The sequence below is a fragment of the Varanus komodoensis genome, unplaced genomic scaffold (genome assembly GCF_004798865.1).
Source record: "Varanus komodoensis strain SLA01 unplaced genomic scaffold, ASM479886v1 scaffold4, whole genome shotgun sequence".
NCBI classification, from domain to species: Eukaryota; Metazoa; Chordata; class Lepidosauria; order Squamata; family Varanidae; genus Varanus; species Varanus komodoensis.
In genome coordinates, this window is record NW_025335941.1 from 21,486,548 (window position 1) to 21,499,378 (window position 12,831).

Genomic DNA, 12,831 nt, shown 5'->3' on the forward strand with positions numbered 1-12,831 from the left:
TGAACATATTGCCCTAAGCAATATCCAGATACAGTTTGAGCAAATTTTGACTGAGGCTCAAACAATCTACTGAGGTAGAGGGAGATACATGCGCAGTGCCCACTCTTTGATTGGAGTTGCATAGGTGGCTCCCAGTTTGGTCCTTGTAACTGTACATAGCAATTATTATCCCCCCCCCCCAAAAAAAAGTGTTATTCTTGATTAGAAGCCTGTTTCCATGTTTACCTCTTTCATACACTGGATTGAAACACTTCAGATTCAAATTTGAAAGTATCTTTTCTTCATTATTAATACATCTTTCTATTTTATTGTGAAATGGCATTACAGGAAGGTGTAAAGGTCAGTTAAAACACTGCTCACTGACAAAAAATGGGTGTATTTTCTCCACACTTTTACGTATTCAGGTATGTGACAGTGATTGGCATAAGCCTGTGTCTTATATTTCCTATGTCTCATTGAACTCAATGGGACTTTATTCTGAGGAGATAAGCTTCGGAGTACACTTACCTTAAACATGTTACAAAGTTTATGTGAACTAGTCATGACTTATACAGGAACACCACTAGGATTCTATAATTGCAGTAATTCCTGCTTGCTCATGCAAACCAGCAATTTTGTATTTCTATTAAAATACATTTTTAATTTAAGGTTTTCCCTAGTGTTAGACATCCATTCTATAGGCTTACACTTTAGCAGGGCAAACACTGCATATAATTCAAAGAGCAAAAGAAGCAGAACTTTTATTTTTGTCAAGAATAAGACTATCTTCCGTTTTAAAATTTGAAACCTGTGGATTGTGAAAAATCTTTACTTTGAAGTTCCCAATAATGTATGTTGCGAAACAGCTCTGCTTCTTATTTTCTTTCAGCCTGATGGGGTCATTGACCTTTAAAAATGCTTTATTTTAAATTATTTATAGTTGTAGGAAATGTTAAATGCATACAAATTACATAGCAATTACATGAATGGTAGATACATTTTTGGCCAGGATTCTAAAGGTATTGATTGCAATGGTAGTGTTAAAATCTAAGATTTGAAAAGCTGTATTTCTAAACCCATTCACTTGGAATCATAGAATAGTAGAGTTGGAAGGGGCCATGAAGGTCATGGGGTCCAATCCACTGCTGTTGCAGGACACCAGTTTACACCATCCCACTCAGATGACTGTCCAGTTTCTTTTTGGACATCTCTGATGTGGGACAACCCACAACCTCTCTAGGCAACTGGTTCGACTGTTGTATTGCTCTGACAGTGAGGAAGGTTTTCCTGCTGTCCAGCCTGAATCTGGGTTGTCACAACTTGATTATTCCATGTCCTACACTCTGCTACCAGGAAGAAAAGATCTTGACCTTCCTTTTTGTGACAGCCTTTGAGGTACTTATAAATGTCTCCCTTCAGTTTTCTCTTCTCACAGCTGAACATGCCCAGTTCTTTCAGTCTCTCCTCATAGGGCAGCGTTTCCAAACCCTGGATCAGTTTTGTTGCCCTCCTCTGGACCCTTTCTAATTTTTCTGCATCTTTCTTAAATCTTGGTTCCAAGGACAGGACACAGTATTCCAGATGGGGTCTGACTAGTGAGGAGTATAGGGGAATGACTACTTCTCATGTTTTGAAAGTAATATTTCTATTAATGCATCCCAAAATAGCATTTGCCATTTTGGTAGCTGCATCTCATTGTTGGGTCATATTTAGCCTGGGAGTAGGCTCCACTGAACTCAATGGGACCTAGGTCTGAGTAGATACGCAAAGGTATAGACAATAACTGTGGCTGCTTTATGGCCCAGGTTTAGTTCATATTACAAAGAAAAAGAAAACAAGTCCCTGAACACATGGCAGAAAATTTATCATTAATTTTTTTTTTATTTTTTCTCCAACAAGTAAATGTATATCAAAGCAAATTATATATCCCAGCTATATTAGGATATAGAAGGGATTACTACAACCTGATATGCCTTTTTTCCTTTGTTTGGTGATTTTCCTTATTTATGGTAAATAGCTTCTAATGTTAAAATATCATTGTGGTTCATACAGAAACCAGATTGAGTCTAAACAGCGTTTAAAATGTTATGGAGATCATAGATAACTATGGACTTAGCTTAGTGACAGAGAATGTGCTTTGCTTGTGAAAGGTCCCAGATTCAACCCCTGCATTTTGAAGTGGAAGGAGGGAAATCCTGTCTGAAATTCTGTTGAGTTGCTGCCAGTCAGTGTTGACAATACTGGGCTGGATGGACCAATATTCTAATTCAACAAAAAGTATCTTCCTATGATCCTGTCTTGTTTATGAATGGATTCTGCTCTGATATTATTACTGAAAGCCAGGATGCTGCTATTATAGCTGTAGTATTGATATAAAGTAGTTTCTTCAATTCCAGTGAGGATTCCAAGACTAAAGTTCTTTATGCAGCATGTAGCTGATCCAGGCTTCCTAAGACTGAATTCTGGACAACAAAAAAAGATTTTTGTCAGATTGAAGTACACTTTATGCCATCTGTTCATATAGAAGAAAAGGAGGAAAATGGAGGAACTGATTCTATTAAATCAGTTTTGAATAAATGTGGATTTCCTGAAATTAGAGGATAGAGAAATCAATCTTGTTATCATTTATTTAAATGCTGGCAGAGAGGAGGATAAATGGATGGATTAATAACTGGTATCAATATTGATAAGGATTTATTTTGCCAAGGTACTGAGAGAAGATTGGATTGATTGAGCATGACAGACATAGAATAATAGAACATATATAGGCTACCCTGTACCTCAATCTTAAATTTTAATACCTTGTGCTTCAGTCTTATATTTTGATATTATCAAATGTAGAACACCAGCTACTTTTAGGAGTAAAACTTCTGTATGCATACATTTTGTTTTGTAAAATTAATCTGCGGGTGAATTTGTTTAAAGTGCAGTCCTATGTATGATTAAAATGGCTAGTTGGAGAATCATGGGAACTGTAGCACTTTTTCTGCCTAAATAGGTATAGAATTTCACCCTTAAACTTATGTATATAATGATGGCCAGTAGCCAATTATCAAGCAGTAGATGGTTGGTTTTCTTGATACGGAACAAGCATATGATATGCATATTTTCTTTTAGCTTTATATTGTAAACTAGCCTGGGCGCATATATATCTATATCTATATCTATATGTTTTGAAGGGGAAATGATGTCAATTGATTTAAATGGAAACAGTTTTACACATTTCCTGAATCAGTTTCAATCAGTTTCAACAGTTTCAATGATTTCCTGTCTTGCACTGCACCAAGTCCCAAAATATTAAAGAAAAAAAAAAGTCCTTGTCCCTCAATAGATTTACAATGTGTAGGGTAGACCCAGTGATCTTCACCAGACAATATCCCACCATTCTCAAGAAAAAACCCAAGCATTTATGAAATGGCTCTACCCTTAAGTTAATGTACTAAATCTTTGCAGGGATCTGGTAAGTCCAGAAGTTACCCTAGCTCATGACTACCAGAGCATTCAGCCAGTTGGCAACTTGTCAAGAACAGATTTCTCCTTAGTCCTTTTCTCAGGATGAAAATATGTGACCATTTAATAGCCTATATGTGGTGGCACTTGGTGGAGCACTGTCCCCAGAAACTTGAGATGTGCACTTCCAGAATCTTCCAGTAAGGTGAGCAGGAAGGGTCTGCATTTAATGTAAGCCTCTACCAGCACAATCTTATACATACTTAGATTGAAAAGGTCCTACAGCTCCCAGCATGCTTCACCCAAAGTTATAGAAACATGGAAACCATCTGAAGGGGATGGTGTAACTTGGTGTCCTGCAACAGCTAGGGATTGGGCCCCACATGTGGTTATCCAATCTTTCCTTGAACACCCTCACTGATGGGGCCCCAGCTACCTCTCTTGGAAGTCCATTCTGTATTCTAGGAGTCCTAGGGGTCAAGTACTTCCTGACATCCAACTTGAAGCATGGCTCTTTGAGATTTACCCCATTCAAATGTGTCCTGCCCTCCACTGCAGGAAAGAAAAGGTCACAGACCTCCTCCACATGACATCCCCTCACATATCTGTAAGTTGTTAAAAGATCAGTGTTTCCTCTTCTCCAAACTGAAAAGACCCAGTTCCCCCCATCTCTCCTCATATGTCATCTCTCCCAAGCCAGCTATCATTCTTGTGACCCTGAGCTTGACCAATTCTAGCCTAGCTGTGTCTCTCCTTTAATGTGGATCATAGAATTGGATGCAGTATTCCAGTTGTGGGCACACCAGAGTCATGCAGAGAGGTCTCAGCACCTCCCTAGATCTGGAAGTCATGCTTCCGGCTACACATCCAGGGGGGGTGTTTGCCTTCTTAACTGCTGCATCACACTGCTGGCTCATGTTCAGCTTGCTGTCTACAAGTACCCAGCTATGCATATTTTCTGTCTAAACATGCATAGTATTGTTCCTTAAACAACTGGTTCCCCCATGTTTAGTGTTCCAATATGACCATTCAGTGGCCACCATTCAGCAAATGCCCTTCCCAGTGACTCTCCAGTTTGGCTATGCAGTATTGATCCTCTCAGTACTTTGCATTGTACAAAACTTTGCATGCAGATAAATGCCAATAAAGAAAGAACTAGGAAGACAGAAAATGACAGAGGGGAGGGGGTAACCTTAAACCAATTCTGCATTTGTCATGCTGAATTTTGCAATATATTTCCTCTGAGGAAGATTGTTAGCAAGCTTACCATATGGTTGGGCAATGTTTAAAGCACATGTCCACAGTTGCAATGGCACTGTCAGAATTTCACAACTGACTTACTTGCATGTCTTCCTGGCTAGTCAGATTTTAATGAAGCAAAGACAGCATTTTATAAGTCCTACCAACTGGCATGCTTAGCTAAATCATGCCTACCAATTCATGCCTACCAATTCATGCCTACCAACAGGCATGCTTAGCTATATTTCTAACAGCAATTTACAGACTTTTTAATTCTGGAGCACATGCTTTACTTTTAATGCACTTTTATTTTTTCTTCCCTTACCCTATCCTGCATACATCCCTTGATAAACAGCCCCTGGTTCTATTTAGGCTTTAGCTTTCTTTTCTGGCTCTTCTCTGCCCAAATAGCATGGTCACATACATGTTCATTCAAAAGCACACTCCACCATATTTATTAGGAATTTGCAAAGCTTTCAGAAGAACTGCCAGAACTGTTTCTCTATCAGTTGCCTTGGAATAGTGGAATAAAAAGTTAAAGAGGAAAGGCTAATGACTCTTATGTCAGTGCAGCTCCTTATCCACTGCAGCTTTAATTCTGAGCTTTGCAGGAGTCATCTGTTGTGCTGAGTATGTTTTGGGTTTGAAGTTCAGAACCTCATAAAGCTTGCAGTTCAAGCTACAATGGGTAAGGAGCCCCACTGACATGGGTGTCACCAACCTCCCCACCAAACCAGACTCAGGTTATTAATCCTGTGTGGAAGACTATATGGAGACCAATATTTAGACAAGCCAGATGTGCAAGTACATTAGTTGTATTCTCCCCTTGCACTTTCTTTGACACTTAGTTTCTCCTGGTGCAACATAATTTCCACTGGCAGAGTGGCATAGTTGAACAATATCCATTGTATCAAGAACATGGACTTGTGATCATGTAATAGGATTCAGTGCAAACTGGTGTTTTGTACTTTTACAAATGCATGGGATAGTATTCTGTTTGTGGATCAAGAAGTCCCTTTTAATTTCTGAGTGTTTATTATGATGGATAAAGGGGATTCTACTTTAAATAAATAAGTAAATAAGAGTTATTGTCATGGCAAACATTCAGCATTATAATTTTAGGTTTTGAAGGGCAAGACCTACAGTACAGAGGTGGCATACAGTGAATGAATATTAACAAAGGTTGAGTTAAGCTTTCTAATGCTATTTCAAAGACATTTCAGAGGACCAGACATTTACAATGGCAAATTTTAGAGTTGTTGAAGAAAACAGAGCCCATAATTAATCAGCTACTCTGTCTTAATAGCCTACTAGCTAGTTTTTATAATGTATTTGGCAGTCATATTTTTCTCCATTTGCATTTTATTCTAACAATAATGAGAGGTGATGAGCTGATGAGAAACTATATTCCGGCTTCCAACTGTGTAAATTTATGCTTAGAGGCAAAGATAGCACATAGGTCTGTCATGAAAGGTCTTTAGTACAATCTTCCAAGAAGACTGTCAAGGCATTTGCAACTTTTGCAAAACAACCCCAAACAGATAACATCTGGCTATGCAGATTTTTGCTGGAAATACCTGTAAGCCTTATCAGATTAAGTCTGCAAGTGTAATGCTATAGAAACAAGCCTTCACACCAGAGTTATAAAAAGAATGGTGGTTGACATTCAGATAAGGTTTTCCTGTTTCCTGCAGGCCATGCAAATTAAAGTGGGTCAGAGCTAATGTTAGTTACTTGTGTGTGTATGGGTGGTCTCTTTCCAAAGTTTCTGCAACCAACCATGGGGCTATTTTCTTGCATTTTTACAAAGACAGCTGAAGTACCTTTCCTAGAAAGGTTTGTGTCCTTTGGCAATTCTCAGTATTCCAGTGAGGCTTGCATAGGAGAATTTCCCAGTGGATATCATTGATTGTAACATATTAATTTTTTCATATCATTGTTTATTTTTAATCCACACATTTATTTATGTATCAGTGTATTGATGTATTGGATTTATGTATTCATGTATTGAAATATTTAGGCTGTATTTTTTTAAAGGACCTGGAGATCATTTAGAAAATTATGCTATTAGAATTCTCTGGTAACAAGTTACAATTTTAGAAATTCACTTATATTAAAATAGTGGGGAAAGCACATACATTTTGCTATGGTAGTTAGGCCCAGTTTTGTAACATATCTTCCTGTGACTGTATCCATAATGAATTGGTAATATTCATCATAAATCCATAATACATTGTGAATTATGTAGATATCCTAAAAGGTGATCCCAATGTTACATAGTGTGTGTGTGTGTGTGTGTGTGTGTGTGTGTGAGAGAGAGAGAGAGAGAGAGAGAGAGAGAGAGAGAGAGAGAGAGAGAGAATGCTACTTCTAGGCCACTTTTGCAAAACCAAGAAAACACAAATTGTTTTGTTATGAGCTGATCTCTTCCCTCTTTCTTTCTGGTCATCAAATTCCAGACAATCTTTTGAAGTGCACTTCTTTTATTGAAACTTAACAGATGCTAGAACAGTGTTAACTTTAAATCTCTTCTACCAAAGCTGAAAGAGATGCATCTGCCCATGTAAAGAGTTGAATCTAACTGGAAACTTCTCCTTCATTTCCCTTTCAAAAAAGTTTCTGGCTACCCTCAAGGTGGCTCTTACTGCTTGAAGCAAGGAATGCCAGAGGTCTTCTAACTGAGCTTCTTGTTTCTCCTGTTTCTTCTGTTGCCTCTTTACTGGGTCAAGTACTGGGTCTTGCCTCTGCTACTCTTTCTCTCCTTAATAGCCTTCCATCCCTTTCCAAGCAGGCCTATTCTCACATTCAGCCTGAGAAACCTCACCAGCCAACTTTGAAATGTTAGTCATTGGCTCTGCCTTGCTCCTCTGTCTCCTCCTCCTCAGAATCAGACAAATCTATCTGAACTGTCTGCAATGAGTGAGACACTGGCACAATTTCTACATGTATCACAGAAAAGGGGGAACAAAGGAGGACATGGAGTTGCATCCAAATGCATTGCTAATGTATATCTATAGTGCAAATTTAGAGGTACATATTTTGATTTAAGTAGAGACACAGTGATCGTGAGGAAGACTGACCAGGTGCTGGCTATGTCTGGTGTCCAGCTGCTAATGGAGGAGGGGCAACTTCAAAATCCATTCCCACCCTTCTTATAGTTCTTTACTCTGAACTGGACTTGAGTTGAACAGCCTTTCAAAGAGAGACTGAAGAGTAGGACAAATGGACACCTTTTGTTAATTGCCTGCCTCCCCTCTTGCAAGCATCTTGCACAGTTAGAAACAGTTGCATGGCAAGAAGAAAAACAAAGGATGTGGTTGAAGGTTCCTTGTTAGCTTTTTTGTGTGGTCACAAAACCCTTCCAGTAATCCTTGTCAGAGAGGTCTAATCTACTAACCACATCTTTACATAATTAAACAAATTAGGCATTTAACTAGAATATATATGGTAGAAACTGGTGCTTTTTCTGTAAAAAAAAAAAAAAAAAGTGCCGGAACTCACATCTTGTTAATCTTTTATTTAGGGTTTTTTTTAGGGTAATCTTTTATTAGCAGGACTGGTGGTTGGGAAGTAATTAGTAATTTTTTTTCATTTTTAAATTTGGGGTCACACTTTTACACTAAAAATTAAAGATTTTCAATTCACCAACTTTTTTTAAAATAAAGACATTATTTACCTTTTGCATGTAGCCAGTCACTCTACACACACCAACACTGTGTAATGAAACATAATGGTCGCCGCCCGCAGTAAGCACTCACGCAGCATGTGACCACATGACCAATCACAAGCCGAGCAGCGTCAAAAGCCGAGCAGCGCCATCACAACCAGTGCGGACACACAAGCAGCCCGCATGCACTATTTTAATGATTTTGCTGCCAACCTGCTACCCCCAACAGGGCGATTCAAAATCACATGGAAAAATCTGTTGAAAAACGGTGCCAGAGTGCAGTTCCGGTGCATTCTGTGACAAAAAAAGCCCTGGTAGAAACACAAGAGAGTTACTACCTACAGAGTTTGTGATTGTTCAGAAGAATCTATTTTGATGTTTTCCACTGCAGACTTTTCTCCCCAACTAACTAGCAGTGCACCAGCTCACCTTAAAATTAACTCAGCGCTGCTGCAATGTTAACATCTTGTAATTTTGAACATTATGCTTGCGTCTTATGCAATGCATTCATACAATTTGAGTGAAGGAGCAAGAGATTTGAATGTGACATTTTCAATATCTTTCTTTGCTTTTTTATTCTTTTCTGTTGAATATTTTTCTGTATAAGACACAAAAGAGAGGCCTATATTAGAGCTATGATCTGTTAGCAAGTTTTTTCACTTCAGTCTCCTCTTCCTTTATTTATTTATTTATTTATTTATTTAGGCAACTTCTATGCCGCCCCATTCGCCGAAGCCTCGGGACAGCTCACAAACCATACATAAATAAAATTCAATAAAACAATATAAATTAAGTGATATTTAACCGAGGCAAAAACTACCCTATGTCTGGAAACTCTCCAAAGCAAGTTCCAGCTTAAGGATCTGCAGGTGAAATCTATGTGCAGTTCTGCTGTTTCACTTGCTGATACCACCACTATGTTTGTCTCTCACACTGATGACCTAGCTTTAGGAGAAGAATAGCACAATCACAGATCAGCTTGCAAAAGTGCAGAAATACTATAAGGAAATTGGCTTTATTTTTCAGGCTGATCCATAGCAATGCTCCTCTTTCTCATAAATATAGATGATAAATTGTAGAAAATGCCCTGGTTCTCATGTATTTATTTATTAAAAGCTTTTCTATCCCCTTCAGAACATCTTGGGATGTTTAAATGAACCATGCTTTGCTGCCCTACCTTGGTTTGTTTGTTTTCTCAATCATTGGGTGCTTGTTTCCTTGCTCTTTCATCTGCTCTCTCCCTGTATCCCAAATGTCTGTACTGACTTGTAAAGGGCTGGGTTGTTGACTGCTCTCACCTTCTGCCTCTATAGGCTGTTGAAACCACCCATGATTGACTGACAGTTCTGGGTTTGCATGTCATGACGACCCATGGTTTAAACAACCCACAGTTCACAATCCAACAACAACACGGGTTGTTGCACAGGTTTTCTTGCTGGGTTGCCCATGCTTAACAACCCACAGTTAACCCATAGTTCCAGGATTGCACATAATGACATGATCCACCAACCCATGGTTAGTTAGGTATAAACTTAATCAATGTATATTTACAAGCTTTACCCAGTTTATGTCATACAGTTTCATAATACAGAGTTTTGGCTCTTCTAAGCAGTGTAGCTTATGGAACTGTGGAATATCAATGGCCTCCTTCAACTCATGTAAAAAAGTGTCCATGGAATCAAGGAATGGTGATGCTGGCCCTGACCCAAAAGTTCATTCAGCTTCTCTACACACCTGATATCCCTTAGGTATGTGTACAGGTGAAGTTTATGTGCATAGGCTTCTATGGTATCTGGAATCCTGATTTGGACTCCTGATTAACGCTCCCAGGGAAGCCTTCACATATAGAAGTCTGCGTCAATGTTGGGATGGGAGAAGGCAAACAGACACTATGTCCCTTGATTCTGCAGAGAATGATTTGTGTAATTTATGCATGAAAGAGGCTTTCATTGTTCTACAGTACCACAAATGTAACTCCTTAAGAATAAAATACAAATTACAGAAATTGATATAGCATCCAACTTAAACTTCCTGGCAATATCTGAAAATAATGTTATTATCTTGACTTAGCAGAAGAGAATACCTGCTTTATTTAAGCTGGATCATTTCAAACCTTCAGCCATCTTTTCATTCAGGGAAATCATTAGCATTAGGATTCAGTTTTGCATGTTCTTATTGATCCTTATCAAACACTTATGCATGTTGTATGATGAGGTACATGAACTGGACTGCAGTTTTCAATTCAGTCATTCTGATTGCCTGATTAAGCTTAATGGTCCTACTTTTGAATAGGTTCAAGATGCTCAGCCTGTATAATGATAATCTTTCTTGTAAAGAAAATATAGTATGGAAATACAGCCACACAGATAAAGCAGAGGGAGAGGGTCAGTTGTACTTTGGTTGTAAATGGCTGGATGATGTTTTGCTGTTGTAACTTGAGAGAGATATGAATGTTCATACAAAGGGGAAAAATTAAGAGAGAAACATATATTCAAAGGCACTATCATTAAAGCCTGTCTTATCTCTGGCTTGATAGCATGTCCCAGAGGTTTGTCCCCAACTCCAGCCCTTTTGCAGTAGACAAACTGAAAGTAGAATTTCCTTGCCTATGTACTTATGAATGAAATTCCAGGTTTGCATAAATAAATGCATTTAAAATGACATAAGCTGCTTTTCCCAGCATATGCCAAACTGGATTTATACAACACCAAGAGAGGGGAATAAGACAACAATGAACAGAATAAATAAAACCAAGCTAAAAACAAGTCAAAATATCAGGAAGTCAAAATATGTCTGGAATGGAAGATCCCAAAGGCCAGGTGAAAAGGAAAGCTTTTACAACCTTTGCATTTATATATTTAAAATGCACGCGCACGCACACACACACGCACGCACGCGCGCGCGCGCACGCACACACACACACACACACACACACACACACACGAAGAGAATCTGCACTGAGGGAAGGATTGCAGAGGCAAAGCTTGCTCCTGCACTTTGTCACATGAATGACCTACTTATGTACTGGACTGATATTGCCTATTTACAAGTCACCCTATATAGGTCAGCCTTAACTTGGTTCCAGTCCCCCATCAACTCCATGCAGATGCGGTGCTGGATCCTCATGGAACACCCTTCAGCATTAGGCCTTCCTGCATGCTTTGCTGTTCCTTTGTGGATCTCAATCAGCAGTTTTGACCATCTGTCAGACAGCCATTCAACTGTCTCTACTTATCTGTAAACTTCAGTGCAATAAGAATCATCAGTGACTCAATCAACCTTGTATTTACTTTACATTTTAAAAGCCCCGTTGGAGATTTTAGAGTCTGCTTTAGAAGTAGATTGAAGACAGGGCAACCAAAAATATGTGAAATAAATTCCCCACATTTTGTGCTCAAGGGTTGAAACCTCTGTGGAACCAACTACACAGAGTCCTCCACTCCACATTTTTTCTTCCGAAGAGCTGGCCTACTACAGGCCAACTGCAGTCTCAGCATTTGTGCTCATTAGGGCTTACAAACATTCTCGTCCAAAGATCCTAAGAAAAGATTTACTCGATTTTGCTATTTCTTATTCATTTGGGATCACATATGGACTGTTTGCCCTGCATAAAACTGTCACTGTCTTCCTTCTGTGTAGGTTCCAAATATTTGCTGGGGTTGGGGATGTTTGGGAATGGGGCTGTTTATAAGTCCTGCTATATTCACTGCAGCACTCAACCTCAGGTGATATAAAGCATTCAAAAAAGAACTTTCTGTCAGTTTTATTATTTCTAAAAAGGTTCCCCTTGAAGGAGAAGAGTGACCTTGTTCTGCCGAGCTGACATGTGCCATTGAATTAATGGCTGAGCTTTACTTTAGGGAAGCTTGCAGAAACATTACAATGCTTGTGGCTGAGTTTGCTGTGCACATTAATCAGGTAAACCAAAATGATGCATCAAGCACTCATTTAAAAGTAGTAAAATTTCCTCCTCCCCTCTACCCACTTAAAAAAAAAATCCTAAGAATTAGTGTACTGCTGGTCATCGTTTATGGTCAAGGGCATTGCTGCATGGATACAGTAAAACATAACAGAGAAGGTTGAAACTTTTGTTAATCTCCAGCTACTAAACAGGCTTAAGAAGCAAGTTAGATATAACAGGGACAGGTTAGGACCTTTATTTAATAAAAACCTTATCTCTTAGAACATATTTACTCTAATTCCCATAACCATAAAATTGTTTGACATTATGATTCATAACTAGGTGGTAGTAACATTGATAACAAGGAACTAAAGAATTTGATCCTGCTTGCACCGAAGACAACAAGAAGTTTTATCATTAATTTAATGTAGACACTGATCAATGGATCTGGACTAGACAACAATTGTCTCCCATTGACAATCGTCCTTCCCTGTTCCCTCGTGAGAATTCTTTTTATGAGACCTACATAGAATTTCATAGTGCATAAGGGTCCGATACATATTCCCTTCTGGGCCATTTTGTGGCTCTCATTAAG

General features: G+C 38.7%; 1 protein-coding gene across 3 annotated transcripts in view; it reads left to right on the plus strand.

Moving 5' to 3' along the window:
* The window catches only part of SAMSN1 (SAM domain, SH3 domain and nuclear localization signals 1), a 67,233-nt gene that overhangs the window by 13,515 nt on the left and 40,887 nt on the right, over positions 1–12,831 (plus strand). The window contains exon 1 of one of the 3 annotated variants that reach the window (XM_044442199.1): positions 1,356–1,374. The exons of the other annotated variants lie outside the window; for them this stretch is intronic. The gene's annotated coding sequence lies outside the window, so the exon portion shown is untranslated. Of the gene's footprint in view, positions 1–1,355; positions 1,375–12,831 lie in introns of those variants that run through there. 3 annotated transcript variants of the gene reach the window in all.